At 44.8% G+C, this 21,154-nt stretch overlaps 1 pseudogene across 1 annotated transcript; it reads right to left on the bottom strand.

The window, feature by feature from the left end:
* Window positions 1–214: 214 nt before the first annotated feature.
* On the bottom strand, window positions 215–20,205 carry LOC111166173 (uncharacterized; annotated as a pseudogene). Its single transcript, XR_016391513.1, has 4 exons — window positions 19,681–20,205; window positions 6,370–6,465; window positions 2,525–2,616; window positions 215–1,267 (listed from the first exon to the last, which is right to left on the bottom strand). The product of XR_016391513.1 is annotated as an uncharacterized LOC111166173 (transcript).
* Window positions 20,206–21,154: the final 949 nt, after the last annotated feature.

The raw sequence follows: 21,154 nt of genomic DNA, 5'->3' as shown, positions 1-21,154 counted from the left end.
TTTTCTTTGTTTCTGATTCTGCAAGATGTATATTGAGCTATGTGCCTGTGTTTTACATTTGCCCAAATGATGCTGTGCTCTCTCACTCGCTCTCTCTCTTTCTCCCTCTCGTTCTCATTTCTTCCCTTCTCTATTGGTATTTTATTTTCTGATTAAATCAGAATCTGCATTTGTTTTCCTTGAGATATCTTTCACATACCATAAAATTCAGCCCTTTTAAAGTGTACAATTCAGTGGTTTTTTATTATATTTGCAAGGTTGTGCAACCATCACCACAATCTAATTCCAGAACATTTTCATCACCCCAAAAAGAAACTTCATACCCCTTGGCAGTCACCCCTCATCCCCTCTTCCCATTGCCTCTGGCAACCGTGAATCTACCTTCTGTCTCTGTGGATTTGCTTGTGTGGACATGTCATATCAATGGAATCACACAACATGTGAATTTTGTATCTGGCTTCTTTTACTCAACATAATGTCCTGAGGTTCGTCCATATTGTACTGTGTATCAACACTTCATGGCTGGCTAATGTGCCATTGTATGGAAGGATGGATCACATTTTATTACCCTTTCATATTTGATAGACTTTTGGGTCGTTCCCACTTTTTGGCTATTATGAGGCACTTTGTTAGGAAGGTTTATCCAGGTTGCTTCATGTGAGGCGTGTCTGTTAACTCCAGCTACACTCAGGACTTCTGGCTGTACATCTCCCAGTTTCACCATCCATCTACTCCCCCAGCAATGGACCCCAGACCCCTTCAAATCTCTACCAAGCAAAACAAGTATGTGATGAACTTGATTATTCCTCTTTTTTATTTTTAAAACAGCAATCTGCTGTGTTATTGGTCTACTCAGTACACCTTCTGCTATTTCTCTGAAGATAATAATTCAGTGGGGTTGTGTTGTGCTTTTTTTTCTCCTTCAATTGTTTTTATTTTCCTGAGTTTGTTTATTTTTCCTGTGTTTATTCTGGTCTCTCCCTTTCATTTTGGAGGTTTCCTTAAATCTTATATTTGAATGTGAGGTCCAGCAGCTGAAATGGTAGGGGGTTCATATCAGTGGGGAGTTTCATTGAAGGCAAACTTTCCCAGAGGTCCCCCCACAAACGTCAATCGCTATAGGTCTTTTCTCTGAAGCCATTTGGTTTCTCCAGAGAAGACTCAGTCTCCTGTGTGTGTGGGTAGGAGGTGGGAGGGAGTACCCTTGGCTTTCTTGGGGCCCAGCAGGGAAGCGCTGGTGATCTTCTCCAGTATGGAAGCTGTTAACCTAAAACAATAAAACAGCCAGTTATTTTACAAGCAAAATGGGTTTATTCGAGAGCAGCAAAGAATTGCAATTCGGGACATGCAACTATGATGAACCACATGCAAATCCAGTAAAACAAAGGACACTCTTTTATAGAGGAGAAGGGGAAGTTGGGAGGGAATATTGTAAATAAAAAGGCCATTGGAGGAAACTGGGATTAGAAGTATAGTGGCTTTTCATTGGCTGAGCTGTTGCCAGGCAAGAAGAAATCTTTCTTCTCCCTGCTGGGTAGTAAAGTAGTGTCACTTCCCGCCAGAGATGCAAAGCATCTCTTCCTGCTGGAATTTGTATTGATACATGTGCATGGGAGCGCCCCCTTCTGGCCTCCCACCTCTATTTTAGTGAAGTTTCCCATTATTAATTTTCACAAAGCTTTCACCCCATCCCTTGCTTAAACATGGTTCCTTTTCTTCCCTCCTCACGCCTGGTACCTCCCATTTGGGAGCTAATTTCACAAGAGAATCAATTTCCTACCCCTCAGGAAATTCCTACCATTATTTCTTCAAATATTGTTCTTATTGATTACAGCTATTTGTTGCACACCATTCTAGGTCCTGGCAATATAACACTGAGCAAATCAGACGATTTATACCACTTGGAGCTTGCCCGTTCTAGTTCCTTGTGCAACCTTCTCTATTGGAATACCTGGATTTATCCTCCATGCCCCTTAAAATTTTTCCTGTGGTTCCCATTTCTCATTAACTAGCCTTATCTATAATTGGTTATTTTTCTAACCATCTGTTTTGTTTCATGATAATTGACATTTTTCCATGTCCATAAATTTAGACCTCATTTTTAAATTTTTCTCATTTTTTTAATTGACCGTATAGTATTCTATTATGTGGCCATAGCATTATATACTTAACCAATATTCTATCGATATTATTGGACATTTAGGTTGCTTCTAATTACTTACTCTTATGATAACATATATACTTATATACATATAACTATATTGCATAGGTATACATTATATATAGATATATATTACATACATCTATATTATATAACTATATGTAATATATAATGTATAAATATAATTGTATATGTATAGAATATATATTATATATATAACTATATGTTTATGTAATATACATATTATATATATATATATAACTTTAATAAGTCTTTAATAATTTTCTTAAGATTGAATCCTAAACGTTGAATTTCTGGGTCAAAGGCCATTTATTCAACCTTTGGATTTGTGTGGTCACTCACCTTGCAGAAACGTCCGTCCACCAAATGGGCAAAGTAGGGGCTCCAGTGAATGACACCCCCCCCCCGCAGATTCCTGGAAAACAAGCACCATTCTGGGGAGATAAATTAATGGAAAAATTCACGTTCAGTCGCCAGAATGGCCATGAGAATAGCCCAGGCCCTGGAGACATTGTCCACAGCTCCAGACGGGAAGGATGGGGCTGGTGGGATTGGAAAACGGTTGTGCCCTGCCGGGTAAGGGACACAAGAAAGCATCTTCCTAGAACCCAGTCAAAGAGAAAAGAACTGTAGCTGGAATTAGGGGGCTTAGCCATGGCCGGAGAATCCGCTCTGGTGAACTCTGCCCTTCTTGTGCCATTCACAGACCGGATGCCTGGCTTCCCCTCCACGTCTGGGGCTTTGATCCAGGACAAGGAGAAGGCCTCTGAGTCTGGGGCAATGGGCAGGCTGGATGAAATCCCCACTCATTACTCTATAGCTCTAGGCTCTCAGGTTCAATCTTCATGACTCTTGATCTCCCATCTGGAAGATGCAAATAATAATAATCCCTGCATTCTAGGGTCCCCATAGGGATTTGAGTGTCAAACATCATACATCAGCAATAACAACCATGAAGTAATACTTAAGAGTCAGAATGTACTTTTCCTGTGCCAGGCCCTGCCTTTCTTCTTTATGTATATTATCCAACTCACGCGACAGCCCCTCACAACTGGTGTTGCTGTCATGCCCATCTTGCACAAGAGTAAACTTTGCGTTTGAAAGAGGTTGAATAATTCACTGGCAGAGCTGGAATTTGAACTCTGTCCTGCAGTTCCACAGCCCACACTCTGATTCCTGTGTGCTCTTGCCTCTTAGAGGGCACACTTTTTTTTTGCAATCTACACAAAGACAGCCTGTGCCCTGGCTGGGGCTTCCTGCCGCTTCCATGGGGAAGCTTAGACACATTGTAACTAATTATAATCATGATTATCAACCGCTACTATGTCTAAACTTCAGTGGGCCCTGAGAAGATCCAGCTTGTGGGCGTGCAAAGCTGATACCTTTTCTGATCTCTAGGAACCTCTGGGAGGTTGGTCTTTCCACACTGCAGCCCCTGCCCTGCCCACCTGCTCACCTGTGCCTGCAGTTTGTGGTTCGGCATTGATTTCCCACTAAAAGGGCTATTTAAAGATGTCGTACAGGGCTTCCCTGGTGGCGCAGTGGTTGAGAGTCCGCCTGCCGATGCAGGGGACACGGGTTCGTGCCCCGGTCCGGGAAGATCCCACATGCCGCGGAGCGGCTGGGCCCGTGAGCCATGGCTGCTGAGCCTGCGCGTCCGGAGCCTGTGCTCCGCAACGGGAGAGGCCGCAACAGTGAGAGGCCCGCGTACTGCAAAAAAAAAAAAAAAAAAAAGAAAGAAAGATGTGGTACATATATACAATAGAATACCACTCAGCCATAAAAAAGAACGAAATAATGCCATTTGCAGCAACGTGGATGCAACTGGAGATTATCATACTAAGTGAAGTGAAGTAAGTCAGAAAGAGAAAGACAAATACTATATGGTATCACTAATATGTGGACTCTAAAATATAACACAAATGAGCCTATCTATGAAACAGAAACAGACCCACAGACATAGAGAACAGACTTGTGGCTGCCAAGGGGGAGGGGGTGAGGGAGGGATGGAGTGGGAAGTTGGAGTTAGTAGATGTAAGCTTTCATATATAGAATGGATAAACAAGGTCCTGCTGTATAGCACAGGGAACTATATTCAATAACCTATGATAAATCATAATGGAAAAGAATATTTAAAAAGAATGTATACATATATGTGTAACTGAATCACTTTGCTGTACAGCAGAAATTAACACAATATTGTAAATCAACTGTACTTCAATAAAAAAAAATGTTTTTAAGTCTCTTTAATCTGCCTGGGAAAAGATGAGGGGAGGGCGAGGATGGGAGAGGGGCCCTTGCAGGCAAAACTCCTCCCTTCCCTCCCTTCCCAGGTCCCCTGCCCTGAATCTATTCTCTGACCAGGTAACCTTACACCCTCTTTTGGGAAAAACTACCTGTCTCCTCTTTACCCTGTTCCCAGCCGGCCAGATACTGAGGTTTCTCTGACGTGGAGAGCCTCTGTGATCTGGGTGCCAGCCGAGTTGCATAAACTCAGGTATCTTGGAAATCAGCCCCAGCCATGCCCAGCCCCCTGGGCAGATCCATTTATCTGCCGATGGACACTCGGGTTGCTTCCACCTTTTTGGCTACAGTGGAATGCTGCTATCAACATGGGTGTACAAATATCTCTTGGAGGCGTGTTTCCGTTTAATTCTTCTCCTAAATACTCACATTTTACAAAACCGTTCCGTGCTTTTGAAATCAACGGTGGAAGTTGGACACCTTTACAAATTCACCGAGGTGTGCTAACTCAGAGATTAGCATTGTGGACTGCCCAGATTCAGCTCCTGGTTCTGTCACTTCTTCTGTGACTCCAGGCAGATCATTTAACCCTTCAATGCCACCTCAGCTTCCCTCCTCATCCGTAAAATGGGGGAGAATTACAACAGCTGGTTTCCAGATCTAAATGTGGTGTTTCAGTACATGCCAAGGAAAAACACAAACACAGATAAAGCACCCATCACAGTGCATGCATCTAAGCCGCTTCTATTAGTGTGTCCCGACCTGCTTCCTCCCACGTGGCAGCTACACAGGGTCCCAAATCGTGGAGGGGCCCCTGTTTTTATTTAACTGGACCACAGTGGGCAGACATTCATGTTTTCCTACCACAAATTACATAGCAAGGAATCTCTTCTCGAATTTCCTTGCACATGCAAGTTTATTTGCAGGATGCATTCCCAGGAATGGGATGGCTGGGCTTCCCTGGTGGCGCAGTGGTTGAGAGTCCGCCTGCCGATGCAGGGGACACGGGTTCGTGCCCCGGTCCAGGAAGATCCCACATGCCGCGGAGCGGCAGCGCCCGTGAGCCATGGCCGCTGTGCCTGCGCGTCTGGAGCCTGTGCTCCGCAACGGGAGAGGCCACGACAGTGAGAGGCCCGTGTACCGCAAAAAAAAAAAAAAGTGGGATGGCTGAGCCGAAGGGCATATGCATTTCACAGTTTTATAGCTGGCTTCTGATTGCCCTCCTCCGGGGCTGTGCCCAAGGCTGGGTCACACCTGCAATGACTGACGGGCTGGGTCCCCACAGTTCAGCCCACACCTTGTCTTCTCAAACTTTGCTCTTTGCCCATCTGATACCAGAGAGGCTTAAGAGGGCGTGTGAACGGGCATGGGGACAAGTGAGGCTCTGATGTCCTGGGGGAGCAGGCGTGTGTGTGTGTGTGTGTGTGTGTGTGTGTGTGTGTGTGGTGATCGGTGCCTAAGACCAAAAGGAAGGAATGAGTGAATCACCCCGAAGGCCAGCGAGTTCAGCTTGCAAAGTGCTCTACGTGCCCAGCTAAGAAGCGTGAGCTCTTTTCAGGGCTCTAGGACAGCTCTGGGGGATTCTAAGTGGGGATGAGGGATGCCATCCTGTCTCTTTCAAAGCCATCTCTCTAGCTGCTGGTGGCTGATGGGCCTGGGGCTGGGCTGAGTCAGGAGCACCGGGCAGGAAGCTGGTTCGAAAGCAGAAACAGAGGTCAAGTGTCTGGATCCCTGCGGCAGGGACCCTGTCTGTCCCGGCCATTGCAGTGGCTCCAGGAACCTAGGGCCCGTTGCATGAAGGGGCTGATACGCACTTGTTGATGGAATGAAGCCACGCGTCGCTGGTGGAGTGAAGAGGGGACATCTCCAATAGAGCTGGATGGTCAACCGGCTGCAGGGGATGAGGGAGAAGTTGCCATTTAGGAGGATGCTGGGGCCCTTACCTGGGTCGGTGGACAACGTTGAGATGGGTTCTGGGGACATATCTGGGAAGGCGAAGGACATGTGGGTCTCAGGCTTCCTGGGAGACTTGTGCTGCTCTGCAGATAGGAGGGAAACAGAAGACACAGGACACACGTGCTAGCTCAGGACCAGGGAACAGGTGTAGCGATAAAGGGGTAAAGGTGAGTAGAGTCACAATGTGAAAGAGTATATTCATCATACATTTGCATGTTCTGTATTTTTTGATGCTTTGACATCCGGGGGCCCTGCTGATTCTGGAGACAGGCTCCTCCCGAGATTAGCTAATTCCTAGAGATAGTGAACAGCTGCCTCAGAGAGCACACCTTTCTTTCCTTTGCAAACCAGCCAATGCAAAACTCATCAACACAACCACGTCCTTACTGGGCTCTCCACTCTGAACCAGCATTCCCCTGCCCCAGTCACCCTGAGGCTAAGTACTAGGGAGAGCTCCTACGCCACAGGGTTGGCTGAAATTATTCAAATAAGTCAATCCTGAATCTTACCCTGCTCTGCCTTGCCTTTCCCTTAGAAACCAAAACAAGGGGGGTGGGGAGGGGAATGGGAAGATGATGTTGGTCAAAGGGTACAAACTTCTAGTTATTAGATTAAAAGGTTTGGGATCTAACGTCTGGCACGGTGATTATAGCTAATAATACTGTATCACATACTTGAAAGTTGCTAAGAGAGTAGATCTTAAATGTTCTCATCACGAAAAAGAAATGGTAACAGGATGGCTACGGTGGTAATGGTTTTGCAGTTTACAAGTGTATTGAATCAACATATCATATACCTTAAAGGTACACAGTTACGTGCCAGTTGGATCTCAATAAAGCTGGGGAGGAAAAAAATTCCCAGAGGGCAGCTGCAGAGCCTAAAACGAAGTGCAAGTTTCTTCTGAGCATGGGGCTCTGGGCAACTGCACAGACAGAGCTGGTCTTGGAGCTGCATTTTACACACAGCAAAGCAAGGAAGCAATTTGACTTGAGTGTGCCCAGCTGGGCAGCAGCAGAATCACCAACACTTCCCTCTTGACACAGCATTGGGCTGCATCGTAGAGGCTTGAATGAGCTTCTGCAGTTCGGTCCTGGGCGTCCAGATCTCCACTGACAAATTCCATAATTACAACTTGCTGTGCTACAACTTGGACTTCCGTTTTGTAAGTCACCTGGTTGGAATTGATAAAGAGATGCTGGAGGTTGGGGTAACCCAGAAGCGTTTGTTCACACGTGGTTTCTTTCCTAGCACTTTTTGTAAAGAGAAAGTCTTAACGACATAAATAAGAAAAATCTTATTTAAAAAGAAAAAACTGAAGAGCTACAAAAATATCTCCCTTCAGGGTGAGTAGTTGCTGGGTTCCATGCCTGAGTTTTGTGGCTCGGTTTCATGTTGGGTCTTCTGGCTGGGTTTTGTGGCTGGGTCCTGTGGCTTCATTCTATAGTGGGGGTTTGTGATTGGGTTCTATGGTTGAATTCTGTGACTGAGTTTTCTGTTGGATTCTGTGGCTGGGTTCCACTGTTGAGTTTGTGGCTGGGTTCTGTGGCTGGGTTTTATGTTGGGTTCTGTGGCTGGGTCCTGTGGCTTCATTCTACAGTGGGGTTTGTGACTGGGCTCCATGGTTGAATTCTGTGGCCGAATTTTGTATTGGATTCTGTGGCTGGGTTCCACGTTTGAGCTTTGTGGCTGGATTCCGTGGCTGGGTTTTGTGTTGGGTTCTATAGCCAGGTTTTACGGCTGGCTTTTATGTTGAGCTCCACGACTGCATTTCATGGTTGTGGTGTGTGTGTGTGTTTAATCTTACATTTGTTTATTTCTTTTTTATTTTTATTCATGGTTGTGTTTTGTTGCTGGGCTCTGTGGCTGATTTAGGGCCTCAAGAACCTCTACAGCTTCTGCTCTCTTACCTGGGAATGTTTCAAGTTCAGGTGAAGACACTGCAAAGACATTTTCCCGCTAGTTTGAAGAAATAAATTAGTGAAGACATCCACAGGCTGGATCAGATGTGAACTAGGTTAAAAGTGACCTCTCTTAGAAGCAAATGCTTTCATCTCAAAGGAGAAGGCAGGTACCCTGAGTTTGAGGCCAGAGACTAGGCACAGAAACCAGGAGAGGTTTACCTGGGGTAGGGATTGGACCAGGATGCGTACTGGCTTTTTTTTTTTAATTAATTAATCAATTTATTTGGCTTCATTGGGTCCTTGTTGCTGCGTGTGGGCTTTCTCTAGTTGCAGTGAGTGGGGGCTATTTTTCGTTGCGGTGCATGGGCTTCTCATGGCAGTGGAGCACAGGCTCCAGGCGTGCGGGCTTCAGTAGTTCTGGCTCACAGGCTCAGTAGTTGTGGCTCACAGCTCTAGAGCACAGGCTCTGTAGTTGTGGCACACAGGCTAAGTTGCTCCGTGGCATGTGGGATCTTCCCGGACCAGGGCTCGAACCCGTGTCCCCTGCTTTGGCAGGCGGATTCTCAACCACTGCGCCACCAGGGAAGTCCTGACTACTGGCTTTATTAGCACTCTGGGTACAAAGTGCTGTGGGTTTTGGTGTCCTGCCCTCAACCCTATTTTTGCCCAAATATTTTTATTATTAAATATGATATTTAACTTACATTTAATATATTATTATAATTAATATCCTAAGATAAACAATACACTATTTATATATTTTCATACATAAATATATAAATAATATCTTGTTATTTTGAAGGTGTGACTTTTCAGAACATGGGATTTTTCAGAAAAAAATTCCTGATGTGTGAGCACCTACTGTGTGCCAGGCACTTTCTAGGCACAAGGACCCTGCCCTCCTGGATGTGACTGACACTCCGGGGGATGGGGCGGATTGCATCCTCCAAAAACAGGAGTAACAATCTCTCCCATGCCACTTGCTCTTCTTTAGTGTGAACTTGACACCCCTGGACAAGAAGTGGGGTCTAGGTCTCCTCTTGACCCTGGGCAGAACTCTGTGTCCATCTTAACCAATAGAGAATGGTGGAAGTGACACTACACCACAAGGCTAGGTCATACATGGCAATGTGGCTCCTTCCTGGGATGCTCCCTTTTGGAACCAGCCTCCATCATGTGAGGAAGCCCAAGCCACATGGAAAGGCCATGGGTACGTGTTGCAGTTGACAACCTCAGCTGAGCTCCCAGCCGGCAGCCAGCATCAATCACCAGACAGGAGAGCCAGGAACCTGGAAGTGACCCCAATCCCAGCCTGCCTGTGACCCACTGAGAAACCTTGAACAACAACCAGCCAGCTTGAACAATTATCTACAGGAAGACACTGGAACTCACCAAAAGAGATACCCCACATCCAAAGACAAAGGAGAAGCCACGATGAGATGGTAGGAGGGGCGCAATCACAATAAAATCAAATCCCATAATCGCTGGGTGGGTGACTCACAAACTAGAGAACACTTATACCACAGAAGTCCACCCACTGGAGTGAAGGTTCTGAGCCCCACGTCAGGCTTCCCAACCTGGGGGTCCAGCAATGGGAGGAGGAATTCCCAGAGAATCAGATTTTGAAGGCTAGCGGGATTTGACAGCAGGACTTCGACAGGACTGGGGGAAACAGAGACTCCACTCTTAGAGGGCACACACAAAGTAGTGTGCGCATCTGGACCCAGGGGAAGGAGCAGTGACCCCATGGGAGACTGAGCCAGACCTACCTGCTATTCCTATACACTAATGATGAAAAATCTGAAAGAGAAATTAAGGAAACAATCCCATTTACCATTGCAACAAAAAGAATAAAATATCTAGGAATAAACCTAACTAAGGAGACAAAAGACCTGTATGCAGAAAACTATAAGCCACTGATGAAAGAAATTAAAGATGATACAAACAGATGGAGAGATATACCATGTTCTTGGATTGGAAGAATCAACATTGTGGAAATGACTATACTACCCAAAGCAATCTACAAGTTCAATGCAATCTCTATCAAACTACCAATGGCACTTTTCACAGAACTAGAACAAAAAATCTCACAATTTGTATAGAAACACAAAAGACCCCAAATAGCCAAAGCAATCTTTAGAAAGAAAAACGGAGCTGGAGGAATCAGGCTCCCTGACTTCAGACTATACTACAAAGCTACAGTAATCAAGACAGTATGGTACTGGCACAAAAACAGAAATATAGATCAATGGAACAGGATAGAAAGCCCAGAGATAAACCCACGCACATATGGTCACCTTATTTTTGATAAAGGAGGCAAGAATATACAATGGAGAAAAGACAGTCTCTTCAATAAGTGGTGTTGGGAAAACTGGACAGCTACATGTAAAAGAATGAAATTAGAACACTCCCTAACACCACACAAAGATAAACTCAAAATAGGTTAAAGACCTAAATGTAGGGCCAGACACTATAAAACTCTTAGAGGAGGGCTTCCCTGGTGGCGCAGTGGTTAAGAACCCACCTGCCAATGCAGGGGACACGGGTTCAATCCCACATCTGAGAAGATCCCACATGCCTTGGAGCAACTGAGCCCATGTGCCACAGCTACCGGGCCTGCACTCTGGAGCCCGCAAGCCACAACTGCTGAAGCCCACGTTCCTGGAGCCCGTGTTCCACAACAAGGGATGCCACCACAATGAGAAGCCCGCGTACCACAACAAAGACCCTACACAGCCAATGAATAAATAAATAAATAAATTTTTAAAAAAGAAAAAAAGAAAAAAGAAAGAGGAGCATTGTGTGCAAAAAATGTAGAAATGTCAGGGTTTTCCCTTCTAATAAGGAAAACAATAGCTTTTCAGAAGCTTACCATCAATGTCCACTTCCATCTCATTGGCCATACATGGGTCACATGACCACTTCAAGCTCCAAGGAAATCTAACGACATTTGCATTTTAAACTGAGCATACTGTTGTCCCAGACAAAATCAATGTTCTTTAGGAATTAAGAAGGAAAAATGAATTGCAGGCAGGCAGCCCAGCATCTTTGCAAAAATAACTGCAAACAAATTTCAGGGGTGTGGCAGTCAGCCTCTAAGATAGGCCCCCTGTGACCCTCACCTCCTGGTATTCAAGTCTCCCCGCCCCATATTAAAGCAGAGGTGGGATGATCTGTGTGACCAGTGGAATTCTGTAGGACAGTCATATATGGCTAGGTCATAAATGACATTGCCGCTTCCACCTTGGTCTTTTGTAGGGGTTGGCAGGGTTTCTTCTGTAAAGAGCCAGATAGTAAGTATTTTGTATACCAAGGGCCATGCAATCTTTGTTGCAACGACTAGACTTGCGGTTGTAAAAGCAGCCATAGACAACATTTAAGCAAACGATCATTTGTGCCAATAATGGAAGTTTATGTATAAAAACAGGCAGTGGGCCAGATTTGACCTGAAGGCTGTCGTGTGACCACCCCTGGTCTTTTGGATTGCTTGATCTGGTGGAAGCCAGCTGCCATGTTGTGAGGATGTTCAAGCAGCCTTGTGGAGAGGCCCAGGTGGTGAGGAGCTGAGGCCTCCCACCAACAGCCAGCACCAACTCTCCAGTCACATGAGTGAGCCACCTTCAAAGTGAATCCAGTCAAGCTTTTAGATGATGACATCTCTGATTACAACCTCCTGAGAACCCCCTCGCCAGACCCTCCAAGCCAAACTGGATCAGGAAACTCCCAGACTCCTGATCCACAGAAAATTGGAAAGATAAGAAATATTTATTGCTGCTTTCGTCACTATGTTTTGGGATAATTTGTTACACAACAATTGCTAATGAATACAAAGTGATCTGAAGAGTTAAATATCTAAAAATCGAACTACACATTTTCATGGGACTAAAAAAAACCATAAGGAAATAAAAGTAAATGGATTTCAAATCTCTGAGGTTTCAAATCTCTTTCTAAGCTTAAGAGTAGTGGGAGAAATGGGAAAGGAATGTACTGGGTTATCTCTCTTTAAAATGTAAAGAGCTTGGGACTTCCCAGCTGGTCCAGTAGTTAAGAATTTGCCTTCCAGGGACTTCCCTGGTGGCACAGTGGTTAAGAATGTGCCTGCCAATGCAGGGGAGACGGGTTCGATCCCTGGTCCGGAAAGATCCCACACGCCTCAGAGCAACTAAGCCTGTGTGCCACAACTACTGAGTCCGCGTGCCACAGCTACTGAAGCGCACGTGCCTAGAGACTGTGCTCCGCAACAAGAGAAGCCACTGCAATGAGAAGCCCGTGCACCGCAACAAAGAGTAGCCCCTGCTCACTGCAACTAGAGAAAGCCTGTGTGCAGCAACGAAGACCCAACACAGCCAAAATTAAATAAATAAATACATTTATAAAAAATGAAGAGAGGATTTGCCTTCTAGTGCAGGGGACACGGGTTTGATCCCTGGTCGGGGAACTAAGATCCCACATGCCACAGGGCAACTAAGCCCCCACGCTGTAACTACTGAGCCCGCGTGCTATGGAGCCTGTGCGCCACAACTACTGAGCCTGCACGCCACAACTAGAGAGAAGCCCACACGCCACAAAGAAGAGACTGTGCCACAACGAAAGATCCCGCATGCTGCAACGAAGATCCCGCATACCGCAACTAAGACCCAACACAGCCAAATAAATAAAAGAAAAAAATATCTAGTATATAACCAAACATATTATAAAATAAAATAAAATGTAAAGAGCTTATATGAATCGATTTTGATGAATCGTCCAACCAAGAGATGGAGAAGATGAACAGAGAAATCACAAGTATCCTGGTGAAACAAGCCAACCAGCAGTGCTGATACACCAGAGAAGACAGTCAACTTTGGGAATTCTCAAAGATACTCATTGCTGATTAAAAATGCAACATCTTTTTGTCTATTTAAACCGTGACTTTTTTTAAAAATTGCAGAATATTGCTTTGGCTTGCAGCTTTCAGTATAAATGACAGCCTTCTGGAGAGCATTTGGCAACATGAACCAAGAATCATAAAGTGTTTGTCTTTTTCAAGCCAGTATTTCCACTTCTGAGAATTCATCCTGAAGAAATACGAGAAGTAGGCAAGTATTTACACATAACCATACTCATGGTAGCGTTTTTTTTAAAATTTATTTTATTGAAGTACAGTTGATTTACAATGTTGTGTTAATTTGTGCTACACGGCAAAGTGATTCAGATATATATATATATATATATATATATATATATATATATTCTTTTTCATATTCTTTTCCATTATGGTTTATCACAGGATATTGAATGTAGTTCCCTGTGCTATACAGTAGGGCCTTGTTGTTTATCCATTCTGTATGTATTAGTTTGCATCTGCTAATCCCAAACTCCCAATCCACCCCTCCCTCACCCCCTGGTAGCATTATTTTAATATTCACTTAGCACAAAGCTCACAGTGCACAGTTAAGTAAACTGCAATATAATAACGTGGTCAAATTGGCTAGGCAGTCATTAAAAATGTGTTTAATGCTTCTAAGTATATGGAAAGATTATTCTAATGACACAGATTTTTTTTTAACAATATGGAAAGTGTTTTCATACAGTATTCTAAGAACAAACGATGCATGCAGGTGGAACCCCATATTTTTTTCTAGATTTTTCTGTGATTAAAAATCCCATTGCCAGGACTTTCCTGGCGGTCCAGTGGTTAAGACTCTGCTCTTCCACTGCAGGGCGGCACGGGTTGGATCCCTGGTCGGGGAACTAAGATCCCACGTGCCGAACAGCACGGCCAAAAAGAAAAAAAATAATCCCAATCCCTGTGAAGCAACAGGAATTCTCACTCAGTGCTGGTGGGAAGGCAAAATGATCCATTCACTTTGGAAGATGGTTTGGCAGGTTTTTATAAAACTAAACATACCCTTACTATATGATCCAACCGTCACCATCCTTGATATTTACCCAAGTGAGTTGAAAGCTCTGTCCACACAAAACCTGCACACAGATGTTTGCAGGTTTATTCATAATTGCCAAAATGCAGAAGCAACCAAGATGTCCTTCAGTAGGTGAGTGGATAAATAAACTGTGATATATCCAGACAAGGAAATACTTTTCATCGTGAAAAAGAAATGAACTACCAAGCTATGAAAAGACATGGAAGGATTAATTATATTTATAGGAGAAAGAAATTTTTAAACTAATTCTATTTTCAATATAATGGAAAAAATAAAATATTTAGGAGTAAATTTAACAAAAGAAGTGCAAAACTTACATTCTGAAAACTGCAAAATATTGTTGAAAAAATTAAAGAAGAGACATACCATGGGAAAAAAAAGACAAGACATGGAGGAAGCTTAAATGTAAAAGAAGCCAATCTGAAAAGGCTACATTCTGCACGATTCTAACTCTATGACGTGGAAAAGGCAAAACTATAGAAAGAGTGAAAAGATCAGTGGTTACCAGAGGTTGAGGGGTAAGGAGGGATGAATAAGTGGAGTGCAGGGGATTTTTAGGACAATGGAACTACTCTGTATGATGCTATAATAGTTGGTGCATGTCATTATACATTTGTACCCATAGAATGAACAATACCAAAAGTGAAACCTAAAGTCAACTAGGGACTTGGAATGGTTATGATGTGTCAATGTAGGTTCATTGATTGTAACAAAGGCACTTCTTCAGTGCCATGTTGGTAGTGGAGGAGGCTGGTCGTGTGGGGCTGGGTACAGGGAGTATATGGGAACTAACTGTACTTCCTACTCAGTTTTGCTGTGAACCTACGATTGCCCTAATAAATAAAGCCTATTAAAAAAAATTAAATCCTACGGGGCTTCCCTGGTGGCGCAGTGGTTAAGAATCCACCTGCCAATGCAGGGGACACAGGTTCGAGCCCTGGTCCAGGAAGATCCCACATGCCTCGGAGCAACTAGGCCCATGCACCACAGCTACTGAGCCTGTGCTCTAGAGCCCGCAAGCCACAACTACTGAAGCCTGTGCGCCTAGAGCCCGTGCTCTGCAACAAGAGAAGCCACCACAATGAGAAGCCTGCGCACCGCAACGAAGAACAGCCCCTGCTCACCGCAACTAAAGAAAGCCCGTGTGCAGCAAGGAAGACCCAACGCAGCCAAAAATAAATAAATAAATAAAATCCTGGAAACCATATTCAGTAACTTGTAATAAACTATAAGGGAAAAGAATCTGAAAAAAGAATATATATGTGTATATATATATGTATAACTGAATCACTTTGCTGTACACCTGAAACTAACATGACGTTGTAAATCAATTATACTTCAATAAAATATGTATAAATAAAATAAAATAAAATCCTGTCACCCTTATACCAGTCTCGAAAAGCTACACACTGTGTGATTCCATTTATACAACAGTCTCAGAAAGACTAAACTCTAGTGCCAGAGAACAGATCAGAGGTTGCTAGGGAAACAGGGGAGGAGGAAGGGTGAGGTTACAAAGGGGGCAGTGCAGGACTTCCCTGGTGGTGCAGTGGTTAAGAATCTGCCTGCCAATGCAGGGGACATGGGTTCGAGCTCTGGTCTGGGAAGATCCCACATGCCACAGAGCAACTGAGCCTGTGCGTCACAACTACTGAGTCTGCCTCTAGAGCCCTTGAGTCACAACTACTGAGGCCTGCGCACCTAGAGCCCATGCTCCACAACAAGAGAAGCCACTGCAATGAGAAGCCTGCACACCGCAATGAAGAGTGGCCCCGGCTCGCCACAACTAGAGAAAGCCCGTGTGCAGCAACAAAGACCCAATGCAGCCCAAAATTAATTAATTAATTAACTTTTTAAAAGAGGGAGCAGTGCAAGGGAATTTTGTCAAGTGATGGAACTGTTCTATATCCTGACTGTGGTGATGGTTATACACATGTTAATATGCACAGAGCTACATAACAAAGGAAAAAATCAATTCTGCTTTACAATAAGTAAAAAAATTTTAATGCAAATAAAGAAAATCCTGTTGCCAGATCCTCAGCTGTCCTCAGTTGGCCCATAAGACCCTGTTGTGTTTGGGGCTCTGAATCAACGTGTTATGTCTGGACCTGCTCCAAGCTAGAGATTCTCAGAAAAATGCACAAGGCTGAGTATCTTGCAAATGATTTCTGAGGTCTGAAGCCCACCCAGGGGCCCTTCCTTTTGAAGCCCCACTTTGTCCATGGGACCCCAGGTCAAAATCTAGTGACTCTTCAGATCCACCAGCACCTTATTCACTTGTGGCTCTTCCCATGATTCCACCTCAGCAATGACCCCCTCAGTCACCCTGACACTTAGCCAGAAATTGGTACATCTTTCTCTACTCCTTCCTCTCCCTTCCTCCAATTGGTCACCTAGATCTGTTGACCTTACCTCCTGAATGCCTCCCAAAACTTCTTCCAAAATATCTGCCCCAGAAATATAGCTGACAAAGGACCCATGGTCCAGCATATATAAAGAGCTCCTACAAATCAACAAGAAACAGGCAGAAACCCCAAGGGGGAAATGGGCCCCTCACAAAAGGTCATCTCCAAATGGCCAATCAATTGAACCATTTCTTGTGGAGGCAGCAGGAAAGGTGGAGAGTGGGTTTTAAAAGGAAATAACTTTCTGAGAAGTACCAAGGAACCAGCTATAAGGACTTTGTTGAAGTTCATAAGAGTGAAAAGTTAGAAGCCACTAGAATGTCCATTTGTGGGGGAGTCGAGAAATGGAAAGAAAAATAGTCTTGTGATGGAATATTATGCACAAGTGAAAAGGGAAAAATATCTCCTCTCATCTCTGTCGCTACATAACTGGATCTCAGAAAGATACTGCTGAGAGACTTCCCTGGTGGCACAGTGGTTAAGAATCCACCTGCCAGTGCAGGGGACATGGGTTCAAGCCCTGGTCCAGGAAGATCCCACATGCTACGGAGCAACTAAGCCCATGCTGCATGACTACTGAGCCTGCGTGCCACAACTACTGAAGCCTACATGCCTAGAGCCCGTGCTCTGCAACAAGAGAAGCCACTGCAATGAGAAGCCCACGCACTGCAACGAAGAGTAACCCCTGCTCGCCACAACTAGAGAAAGCCTGCGCGCAGCAACAAAGACCCAACACAGCCTAATTAATTAATTAAAAATTAAAAGAAAATACTCCTGAGTGAAAACAAAAAATAAGTTGTGTGATGACAGTACAGTGTGATACGATTTATATAAATTAAACACACATGTGTGTTGTTCCCAGATACATCTCTGTCTGTGGAAGTAAATACATATTATGGAAGTGGTTGTCCCTGCTGGGAGTGCAGTGATTTTATTTTAGGTACTTGTGTCTTTCAAGTGTGTCTCCCCCACAGTGGTCAGAGAGATCATGTCACTGTAGATCCAGAGTAGAATGTAACCTGATGATCAATGCAGCCAGGCACATCAGTGTGATGGAAGTGGCCAAAGGGACCAGAGGGACTAGAGTGAAGATGGTCCTGATGCCACTATATGTCCAGCATATATAAAGAGCTCTTACAAATCAACAAGAAAAAGGCAGAAATGTCATAGGAAAAATGGGCCTTTCACAAAAGGTAATCTCCAAATGGCCAATAAATAAAAAGATGCTTGATATCATGAGTCATCAGGGAAACGCCAGTTAAAACCAACATGTCATGACACCTACTAGAATGGATAACGTGAGAAAGACCATACCAAGTGACGCTTCTGCACTGCTGGTAGGGGAGTAAAACGACACAACCACTTTGGAAAACTGTTCGGCAGGATCCACAAAGCTGAATCAACAACTACCCTGTGGCTTCTAGGAATAAAGTCAAAGGAAATGTGGACTTACCTTCACTGAAAAACCTACGAGAATATTCCTAACACCTCTGCTTGTAATAACCCCAAACTGGAAACCATCTAAATGCTCAACAAAAGGATGTGTCAATAAATTGTGATGATTTCGCAAAATGGAATACTATATCACAGTGATTCTCAACCCGGGGTGATTTTTACCCCAATGGGACATTTGGCCACATCTAGAGACATTTTTGGTAGTCAGAATTTGGGGGGAGGGGCACGTGTTACAGTCATCCCGTGTGTAGAAGCCAGGGATACTGCTCAACATCCTACAATGCATGGGACACACCAAGAAGCATTCAGACTCAAGTATTAGTAGTGGTTGAGAGACTCTACAACAATGAACAAGAATTATCACCCAGAACAAGGGAGAGAAAACTCAACAACCCAGTGCTGCCTGAAAGAAGCCATAAAGTCCAGCCTCTATGGGCAAAGAATCTAAAAAAAGAGTGGATATATGTGTATGTATAACTGATTCACTGTGCCGTACACCTGAAACTAACACAACATTGTAATTCAACTATACTCCAATAAAAAAAATTAAAATAAATAAATAAAATAAAATTGGATACCCAACCTCAAAAAAAAAAAAAGTCCAAATGACAAGCAAAGTGATTCTATGCTATTCAAAGTCAAGTTAGGGGTTACCCTAGGGGTGGGGGTGGTGCAGCGGGCAGAGGGAGTGACAGAAGAAGACACAGCAGAGGCTTCAGAGGGCTGGTGATGTTCTGTCCTCGATCGGGGTGCTATACAAACATGTTCATGTTGTGAAAACTTTGCAACGTACATTTGTGACCTGTGCATTTCTTTTCGGCATGTGTGCTATATTTGAATAAAAAGTTCTAATATTTAAAAATCCCCTCCTTCCTTCCACCCCGCTGCCCTATTCAGGTCTTATCAACTTTGTACTGGGTGATTGCCCTTACCTCTCCCCTCTTCCCCAGCCCATCCTCCAGACAGCAGCCAGGGGAGTTCCTAGGACACACTTATAAGACCATGTCCCTCCCTGCTTTAAACCCTTCCATGACTCCCTATTGCTCCCAAGACTAGATCCAAGCCTTTAAGGACTTTCTTGGTGCCAGCTCTGCCTCTTCTGCAGTCTCGTATCTACCTGCCCTCTCTGCTCCTTGCACCATTAACGAGCATCTCAGAACATGCTGCTTCAAACCTCCAAGTCTTTGCACCCATTGTCCTCTGCCTGACAGCCTGACTGCCCCGACACACTCTTGCCCTCCAAGGTTCAGCTCTGATGGCCCTGCTCATAACTAGGGGTCAGGAGGCTTTTGGATCAGAGATGATTTTCGGGGTTTTGGGTTTTGTTTTTTTTTTTCAGTTTTTCCTTTGTCTTTTTTTTTTTTTTTTACCATCTTTATTGGAGTATAATTGCTTTACAATGATGTGTTAGTTTCTGCTTTATAACAAAGTGAATCAGCCATACGCATACATATATCCCCATATCTCCTCCCTCTCGCGTCTCCCTCCCACCCTCCCTTTTCCACCCCTCATTTTTTTTTTTTTTTTCAAAAAGAACCTTTATTCTGTTTATAACAGCCTCGTATGCTCTCATGCTTTCTTGCCAGATGCCTTTGGAGCAGGTGTTTTCTTACCCGTAGCGGTCATCTTTTTTGCTGGAACCTTTGCAGCAGCTGCCATAGCTGCCTCCTTAGCAACAAGTGCTTTCTTGGGAGAAGTCTTCAGGGGAGCTGCCTTTTGAAGTTTCTTAACTTCAAGCTTGATTAGTCTGTTCCTCATTTTCCTCGCCTTCGTGACTTTATAACGATCAAAATCTGTCATCCTGGCTTTCTTTTCTCTGGCTTCAATCTTCTTGGCCCACCTTGTGGCTGCCCACTTTGCATTGATATCTGCCTTCTCCCAGGCTTCTCGACAGACTTCTGCCGGGCACTGTGTGGGAACTTGAGGGGGAAGTCAGTGAGCTGCGATGCATTTGAAAGGCATAGCCTGTCTCCTTACTTGAGTGCAAGGTCCATCCACCAAAGCCCTGTTCTGATCAATGATATCTACAATCGCAACCAGCCTCCCGGCATGAGACCCAAAGGAGACGTAGGCCACCCGGCCAACCTCCACGAAGCGCCTGAAACACCATATTGGTGGCATTCGGCGAAAAGGAAAGACCACCCCATATTTTTGTTTTGTTTGTTTGTTTGGTTTGGGTTTTTTGCCAGACTTTCGGGATCCTACTTCCCTGACCAGGGACTGACCTGTGCCTCCTGAAGTGGAAGCACAGAATCCTAACCACTGGACCACCAGGGAAGTCCCCAGAGATGATTTTCTTCTAGTCAACACACACACACACACACACACACACACACACACACACACATACACACACTATTTGTAAAATACAAGAGAAGGCATTGAGTACTACACAAAAGCTTGGCCGCTCACCCCAGGACCTGTTTCTCCCTCTGGGACACCGCAGGGCACTCCTAGACTGGGAAGAACTGAGAAATCCTGGGCTTTGAACAAAGACTGCCCCTCCCCCAGTGGGGAAGGGTGAGGCAGGGACCCCAAAGGTCCCGAGCTTGAGCCCTGCCCCTCTTCTTTACCTGCAGCCCCAGTCCCTACCCCTCCTCCGCCCAGCCAGCTCTCAGCTCCCTCCTCCCACCACCATTTCCGGAGGATTCCCCACCCCCACTCTGTAGCAAAAGGGGAAGTGGGGTTGGGTGGGGAAGTTTCCGGGGAGGTAAATTTAGGTCAGTCCCACCAGCAGGTCACACCACCAGTGCTCCCACAGACCCCTGGGAGACTCAACCAAGCCTGTCTCCTGCTACCCCTGCCTCTCAGCCCATAGCCTCACCGGAACAGACACCAGGCAGGCTCACTGCCAGCAGAGCAGAAGCACATCACCCAGGTTCCAGCCCCAGCTCAGCCATTCACAGGCTGTGTGACCTTGGGTAAGTGCCCTAACCTCTCTGTGCCTCAGGTTCCTCACTTGCAAAAGCATAGGAGTATCCATCTCACAGGGCTGTTGAGGGATCAGATGAGTTCATTTAAAATAATGACTGGTAGGGCTTCCCTGGTGGTGCAGTGGTTGAGAATCTGCCTGCTAATGCAGGGGAC

The sequence above is a fragment of the Delphinapterus leucas genome, unplaced genomic scaffold (assembly GCF_059928025.1).
Source record: "Delphinapterus leucas isolate spDelLeu-1000000601 "Yukka" unplaced genomic scaffold, BTC_Dleu_Yukka2 spDelLeu_asBTCV2_sq25, whole genome shotgun sequence".
Taxonomy (NCBI): Eukaryota; Metazoa; Chordata; class Mammalia; order Artiodactyla; family Monodontidae; genus Delphinapterus; species Delphinapterus leucas.
The sequence above is the reverse complement of the archived record's forward strand: the minus strand, read 5'-3'. Positions and strand labels throughout refer to the sequence as shown.